Genomic DNA, 8,967 nt, shown 5'->3' on the forward strand with positions numbered 1-8,967 from the left:
TACATTGTTTTTATTTTATTGTTGTTGATTTGTTATGAAAATCACAGTTTTTAATGAGAGGAATTTTTCTCATAAATGTGAGCCTGAAGTAATGCAGAGTCCACAGCATCTCCTTGGAAACCAGCCTTTTGTGGGATAGAACCAAGTAATTTAAGATGGGTGCTTTATCCTTAGGAAATGATTCAGGAAGTGTGGCAAGAAGGGAAGTCTTGCTGTAAACGAAATTCAGGAAATAGGAGCTCAGTTATTAAAGTCTCAGGTTTGTTTGTCATAATTCATTTCAAGAATGTTCTAATGACCAAGCTATAAACACATGATAAGTAACAAGTTTCACTTCCAGCTCCCAGATGGGACGAATTTATCACTAAGGAATGTGAATGCATTGTTTTAAATGAAGTGAAAGTTTCGTTGTCATTTATACTTGACAGTTGATTAAACTGTAGATGTATGCTTTGTGGGTGATATTGTTCAAAATGTATTAGGTCATTCAACTTCTAAAGATTTCTGTTTGTCTTGTTCTGTAATAAAAGGTTGGTAGCATTTTTTGTGTTAATGGAAAGAGAAAACTATCCTAGGGGTTTCCACAGTCATTTCATTAAAGTATTTTCCAATAGTCTCAAAGGAACGTTTCAGATTAGAAGTTATGAAAGCAACTCCAGAAACAATGGCAAAGAAGTGTTTTTCCAAAAAAATTTTTTAAATGATAAGATTGGTAGATGGCCAATATGTGTAAAAACTGAATCTTTTTTTTGGAAATTGAAGTATTACTACTACCAGAATTGGAATTCTTTCTACATTTGTATTACTATAGCAACACTGGAAGTCATTGAGTAAAGCTAGTCTTTGATGAAATTTAGTGATTTTTCTTTTCACTTATAGGAGATTAAACTGTTTCAGTTTTGAAGAAGGTTACTAAAAGCATTATTTTTATTTTTATTTACTTATATTTTAAAAGGTAAAAAATATTTTACCTGGAGATTGCTCTCTAGAATGTGTACATTATTACCTTCATTTGAATTCTCTGGAAGGAGCATGGTCTCATTAATTTGAGGAAAATATTTTTTCATGTTAATTGAAGTCCAGTGAGGCTTTTAGGAATTGAGGTTAGAATTGCTCCATGTGTTTATCAGTGTAGATGCTTTTTGAGATGTACTATACTCTATTGTCAAAACATTTCATTTCTTTTGTTTTTTTACTTTTTATTTAAAAATAATTTGACGTGTTTATTAGTTTAGAGGTTTTTTTTTTTTTTTTTTTTTGGCTGTTCCGCGCTCCATGTGGGATCCTAGCTCCCTGGCCAGGGATTGAACCTGTGTCCCCCGCACTGGAAGCGCAGAGTCTTAACCACTGGACTGTCAAGGAAGTCCCCCAGATATTTCTTTTAAAATATGCTACACTCCATTATCAAAGCATCTATAAATTTTATTTACTTATATAGTTTTATATTTTTAATTTTGAAATAATGTGAAACATGCAGAAAAGTTGTGATATTAGTTCAAAGGGCTCCTATATGTCCTTCATCTAGATCCCCCAGTTGTTAACATTTTACCATATTTGGCTTATAATTCTTTCTTTACCTATAATTATTATTGTTATTTTCTGAACCATTTGAGAGTGAATTGTGGACATGATGTCCCATTACCCCTAAATCCTTCAGTATGTATTGAGAACACCCTGCTATATAACCACAGTACAACACTTAAAATCAAGACGTTAACATTGATGCAATACTGCTATCCAATCCACAGACTGTATTCAAATTTCAGTGAGGCTCCAGTAATATTTTTTATAGATGCCCTTTCCTTTCTGGTTCAGGATCAAGTACCTGGCAAGAAGTATATTAGGAGTCTAGTTCAGATAGATAAACTGTAGTGTCAGGTCTGTACCACCTGCTTGGATTACAATTAACTTATTTAATTGACTGGATTCTGACCAGTCTTGGGTTCCTGATTGTTATTCCCTTGATTTGTGCCCTGACTTTTGATCGCTGAAATAATCCTTATCCTTTGTTCTGGATTGTCAGCCTTTGCCCATACTACCTAACCTGTAGCTCACTGCTACTGGTCTGGGCTTTTTGCCTGACTCTCTTGATCCTAGCAGCCAGTTCATCTCTCTTTTTTATTTCCTTCACATAGTAATATGTATGGGATAAGTAATATTCAGGTGCCTTTTCTGTGTAGGACGTAGGCAACATATGAAACTACTGGCATTCAGAATAATTTCATGTGTCACAGCCTGCATTAGGACTATATAAAGCTGAATAGAGTTACATACCTAGAACTGTGTGTTTGTGTGTGTGTGTGTGTGTGTGTGTGTGTGTGTATAGAGTATATTCTGCTGTGAATCTTAGGTTAGGCTGAATGTGCTCTGCAGTTATTTTGGATTATGCTCCTGCCTATAGGCTCTGTAATCTTAGTCTGATTGCTTTACATACAGAAACTTCTCAGATGGTAACTTATTATTTTATGAGGGAGTGAACTAATGAAATCATAGTCTATTTGGGAGCGACTTGCAACCAATTTTGGAATAGAATGTTATAGACAGAATATTAACTACACGAGAATTAAATAGCTGATATTAGTATGACATAAATTTGCATCAGTTTCCAAAAGTTGGAGGTCTGTTTCCTATAACTAAGTTTATTATGATTCTAATCATTAAATGGAGAAGCTTTAAGTTATTTGAAAATAGGCATTTTAAGAGTTGGCTAGCTTCTAAATAGTAGGTTTTCCAAGGAGAAGTTAGATTAAAAGGTGACATACACTTGTGATTAAAAGTCATACTTTTTCTTTTATTTATTTATTTAAAAAATTTATTTATTTAAAAAATTTATTTAATTTTGGCTGCATTGGGTCTCTGTTGCTGCACGCGGGCTTTCTCTAGTTGCGGCGAGCGGGGGCTACTCTTTGTTGCGGTGTGCGGGCTTCTCATTGCGGTGGCTTCTCTTGTTGCAGAGCATGGGCTCCAAGCATGTGGGCTTCAGTAGTTGGGGCACATGGGCTCAGTAGTGTGACTTGCGGGCTCTAGAGTGCAGCCTCAGTAGTTGTGGCACATGGGCTTAGTTGCTCCGCGGCATGTGGGATCTTCCCAGACCAGGGCTGGAACCCGTGTCCCCTGCGTTGGCAGGCGGATTCTTAACCACTGCACCACCAGGGAAGTCCCTGGCAGGCAATTGTTAACCACTGCACCACCAGAGAAGTCCCCATACTTTTTCTTAATGATAAAATATTAAAATGTAAGTTTAAAATCTATTTGGATAAGGAATTTGTGTTACAAAGAGAAGCAGTGATTTGATTTCTGGAGAGTATATTGAGAAAGGGAAATATTTTCATTGCAATTGGCCTCTAGTACGTGCATGAAGACTCCTTTGTAAATCCATGTGCCTATGTAGATGATTGAGCAAAATGTGACTTGCCTTTGGTTTTATGAATTTCCCAGACTTGTGCGCCCTCTTGTGTTTATTTATAATTAAGACTGTTCTGACTTTAAGTAGTTTGATGGGTTGGGTTGGTATATGTGCATTTTTTGAAGAGATTAAAATTTTTCAAGTATAATGATAACTATTCAATGCGTATTACCTAATCTCATTATTAGAAGAGGAAAGAATGTTAAGTGTCTCCCTGGTTCTGTTCCCTACATTTACTTTCACATACTCCACGTCAAATTTTATTATATTTAGTTAATGCATTTATGAAGTATATGGTTCTGAACATAAATTATTTTTTAAAAGGCTAAGAAGGGGCTTCCTTGGTGGCACAGTTGTTAAGAATCCGCCTCCCAATGCAGGGGACACGGGTTGAGCCCTGGTCCGGGAAGATCCCACATGCCACGGAGCAACTAAGCCTGTGAGCTACAACTACTGAGCCTGCGCTCTAGAGCCCGCGAGCCGCAGCTACTGGAGCCGGCTCGCCTAGAGCTCGTGCTCTCCAACAAGAGAAGCCACTGCAATGAGAAGCTCGCACACCACAACGAAGAGTAGCCCCCGCTCGCCGCAACTAGAGAAAGCCCACACCCAGCAACAAAGACCCAACTCAGACAAAAAAAAGAAAAAAGGCTAAGAAGATTTAATTATACCATTATTTTTATATGAAGGTTCTATGGCTGTTGTAGACTCTATTGGGTGATCAAGATAGTAAGTGCTTGGCACATTGTAGGCCTTCAATAAATATTTGTTGAAAGGAAGAATGGAAGTATCATAACTGATGATACTTATTGACCGAAAGATTTGAAATTAGTTGGATAATTGCCACCTTGCTGTATTCTGAAGGACAGCTTGTTGCTATGGTTCCAAAGGCACCTGGAGAATAAGTGACTTTTGATCTTTGGGTCAGTATTTAATTGAAGCAGGACCTTTATACCCCATGGTACTTATAATCATGTTAAAATCTCACACTATAGCCTTTTTCTAATTGACATGGAACCCCCCCCTTTATCTGGACTCGTCATGGACAGAATTACTGTGATTCATTTTGTTGATCGATTAGAATCAGATCAACTTCAGAGCAGGTTTATGAGCCACTGTGCCAACTGATTGTAGAAGCTTAGCAAATAGTGTCATAAACAAAGCATTCCTTTCAAAAGGGGGAGGAATTTAAAAGGTGGTTATAAAGGGTTCGCTACCAGAGGTTCAGAATTTGAGAATGCCTTGCCTGCCTACTAGATAATAATAAAACCCTCTTACGTTTGATTTGTATAGGCAATTATAGGCTAACTCATACAATTCAGAGCTGGAAATAAATGACTTTATATAGCTTTCTTGATTATATTCTCAAATTTAATACAAGTTACCTTTTGAAGAATGAGATATAGGATTCTTCATGTAAATTCCACATAGTTCTGTAACTATATAATGTCACAGAGAAGTACTTGTGTTCTTGATTTTAGTGTTAATTTGTCCTGTACAGAATCTTGCCTGCAGTTGTGCCTTTGTAATTTTCATCGAACAAGCATTCCACTGATAGTTGTTCAATTTACCAAATCACCAATTCATAAAGAAAGTACTTTTGGAAAAAGTTACACAGAGTATATTTTTCTAAAGGCTCACTGTTCTGTATCATGAATAACCACACCTATAGTCCTGCCCCTTTTGTTCTTATTATATGCAGTCTCTAGATTTGTATTTTGATTTTCTTTTAATTTTGACCTCACCATTAGCAGATTTAAGACAATTCATTTTCTTTGCACCAAATGGATAGAGGAAATTTTGCTGTCTCTTCATATTCAGGGCACTCTATAAATTATTTGACAAATATTTCGTAAATATTAATTGCATACATAGCACTGTGTTGACTATTTCTTGGTTACAAGTGATACATTTTTTGATTTATCTTTAGACAGTTTATATATGTGTAGAAGTGTTTACAACTTTCAAATTGTGTTTATATTTATTATTTCATTCTTTTCCTTGTTTCAACCTTATGAGGTAAGCATGGTAGGCATTTTTATCTCTTTTACAGAAGAAGAAAACATCCGGAGGGATTGTGACTTAACTAAATGAATTGTTGTATGTGGAAGTTCCTGATAAAATATAAAAATAAAAGAGAAGTTTATTATTGTCCATTAGGCTATTCTCAAACTTCAAGTCTTTTTATTTTAAGTCCAGTGTTCATTCTTCCTATGTACTATGTATTTTTCCATATAAATACATTGTATAGTGGCCAGTAACCTTACTTCTCTATAATAATTTTGTTAGTGGTGGATTGGAAATAGTGTAGTGTGTATTACAGTGTAATTCCTGGTCACTTCTGTGTTCTTGCCTACATATTGGAGGCAATTCTTAGCCCTCTACTATCCACATTTTGGTTTAGGAAACAGGGATGAAATTGTGTTTAAACAAAAGCAAACCAACTAAAATACCAACTCAAAAGCTTGTATACATAGTTGCTTTTGTAGGAGCTTGTGTAGTATTACAATGTAATATTATAAGTAAAAAACACCAGGAAGTGATATTGAAACACAGAGTTGAATGGTGGTTGCCAGGGGTTACGGGGAGGGGGAAACAGGCAGTTGTTCAGTGGGTATAGAATGTCAGTTTTGCAAAATGAAAAAGTTCTGGAGGTCCCTTGTACAGCAGTGTGAATATATTTAACAATACTGAACTGTACACTTGAAAATAGCTAAGATGGTGATTTTATGTTACTTTTTTTTTTACCATAAAAATAAAAACACATTAAAAAGGTAGAAAATACATAAAGTATAATATATCAAATGTGCCGGAACCTGCTACCTAGAATGTGCAAATGATAATATTTTCTCTGCATTGACTATTTGTGAGGTTAAATTTAACTGAATCTTGGTGCTGTAGCTTGGAATTAGCCTTGAGGCTTCTACAGCACCTATATCATCTCAGGTGAAATTTAAACGTGCACTTAATTTTTAGGCTATTGCTGTATCTTGTTCAGTTAACATGGTGAGAAAGTGTTCTCTCTTCTAAATGGATATTACTTTTTTCATTCTGGTTTCTCTGGTAAGAAGAGATTTATTATGTTTAATGATACTTCCATACTTTCACTCAGAACCTCCTCTCCAGATGTCTGTCTGGCACTCATCATGAGCTATTTGGAGATCTTAGGCTTTGCAAAATTAATAAGTGATTAGCATAAGATCCTAGTATAGTCATCTATAATGTACAGTGGTTTATGCAGGAGCTCTTCAATTTCTTCCAATAATGATTGTCAAAATCTCATTATTCTGACTTCTGTTAACATGTTAGTAGACACTGCTGTTTTATCCTTTAGTCTGAAGATTTAATTATAAAATAACTTTTCACTAAAAAGTAATTTATTAAAACAGAAAGGCTCCCTAACCAATAGCATAGTAATTTTCCTTTCTCAGAATTAATTTTCCTTTAGTGCTACCAACTACACAAATGCAGCAATTCAAATTGGCAAATACATATTACGGAGCCTTAAAGAATTTTCTGTTTCACTCAGAATAAAATTCTTATCGTGGCCCAAGAAAGCCCTGATCTGGCCCCTGCCCACCTCTCTGATTTCATATTTTATCACCCACTCATTGGCCCACTGCTCTAACCACGGTCTTTTTTTTTTTCCTGTTCCTTGAATATTTCCGTTTCTTGCCCACTTTGGCATTTGCCACCTGGAATTGTCTTTTCCTCATATAGTTATGGCTAGTTATTTTTTATATTCAGATGCCAGCTTGAATATCACTGCCTAATCTATTGTAATTACATAGCCAACTGTAGTCACATTGCCCTATTTTTATTTTCTCTATAGCTCTTCTTACTACCTTGTTTTGGTTTTTGTTTTTTTTGGTCATCTGCCTTTGCCTCCTAGAATGCATGTTCCATGAGAGTAGGGAGCTTGGCTTTCTTCTTCACCGCTGAATCCCCTGTGTCCAGAACAGCCCCTGACTTTAATACTTGGAAAATGCCTGAATGGTTCATTGCTGTGTCTTGCTATGTGCTAGACACTGCAAAGTCCTGTGGAGGTACTGAGTTTAGTTACAGAGACTGCCAATTCAATAACCATAATACAAAAGTGTTAAGTCTTATAATAGAGGTATCTATAAAATGTTATGGGGCCACAGTTAAAAGAGTAATTTCTCCTAGAGATAGGTCATGGGGTATTAGAGATGAATTAATGTATTAATGCTTCATATTTTACATTAATCCATTCTGTGGCACTTTGCTGATTAGAGTACTGACGAGCTCTTCAATTTCTGATACTTAACCTTGCTGTTTACTTTTCTGTAAAAAGATGGTGGTGATATTGACCTCAAGAATGTTCTAAAGATTAATCATTTAATGTTGGCTAAGTGGTTTGAAAATGCAAAATGCTGTATAAGTCCTGATGTTCTTAATCATATTAACAACCACTTTCTATAAGTTTTGTTATGTACTTTGTTCCCAATTATTCAGATAGAAATAAATATGACAGTTAAAAATAGAGATTATTTAGGAAAGGCCTACTTGTTATTTGACATGAAACTTTTGTATTGTGTTTTTAGTAGAAAATAATATCTGTGTTTTCTGTTTATGCCAGTTTTCTCAGAAGAGTAGTAATGTACTATAACCTCCAGGAGGCAGTAGTATACCAAGAAGATTGTGTGCTTAGGCAAGCTAAATAGCAGTGCAAGTCTGTTAGTGATTAGTGACTTGATTTACCATGCAGAGACTTCCCTTCTTATTGATCAGATAGTGAAGGCTGCAACAAATATTTTGACTTTCATTTTCCCATAGTATTGTGTTATCTTGTGTTTAAGAGTTCTTCCTTCCTAAAGAGAGGATCCTATCTCTTTCAGTAGTTGAAGTGTAATGATATCTAGGGATTGTTATACACACAGGGGTACCTCACTTTATACTATATTATACTATCCTATGCTATATTATAGATTTTCTCTAAAAGTTATGAATTGATTGGAATTCTAAATTTAAATTGAATCTTACTTTAAATTTATTTTGTCAGTGAATTTCAACCTTTGTCTCTAGCCTAAAGTACTAAGGGATAAGATATACTTAAACCTCTAACAGTGGCTTGCTGCTTCAGTGATTCTCAACTTATGGCAATTTTTTTTCCAGATCTTAGAGGGCTTCATGTTTCATTATATAATTAAAGAGTCCTACTTCAGAGAATTAGGGTCATTCATCTTCACAAAATAAGGGATGGCAGTCATCAAAAAGAATATTATTTTAAATGCTTTACCCCTACATCCCACTTATCCTTAAGGGTTTTTTATATTAAACACCAGCAACAGTGTTTTATAAAGTATGGAAATATAAAAGATTCTTAACTGTGGAGCATTTGGGCATTTATAGATTCTTCTTGGGGGTCCCTATGTGTGTTCCCATAATACTCTATCCTTATCCCTACCCTAAGTATTGACTGATAACACTGTATATAACTGACTGTTAGCCTTCTCTGTATCCCTAGACCGTGAATTTCTTGAGGGTGGGAACTTTGTCTTGTTCACGTATATGTTCCAGGTCTGCAGTGCCTGGTACGTAGT

The sequence above is a fragment of the Balaenoptera ricei genome, chromosome 14 (assembly GCF_028023285.1).
Source record: "Balaenoptera ricei isolate mBalRic1 chromosome 14, mBalRic1.hap2, whole genome shotgun sequence".
NCBI lineage: Eukaryota > Metazoa > Chordata > Mammalia > Artiodactyla > Balaenopteridae > Balaenoptera > Balaenoptera ricei.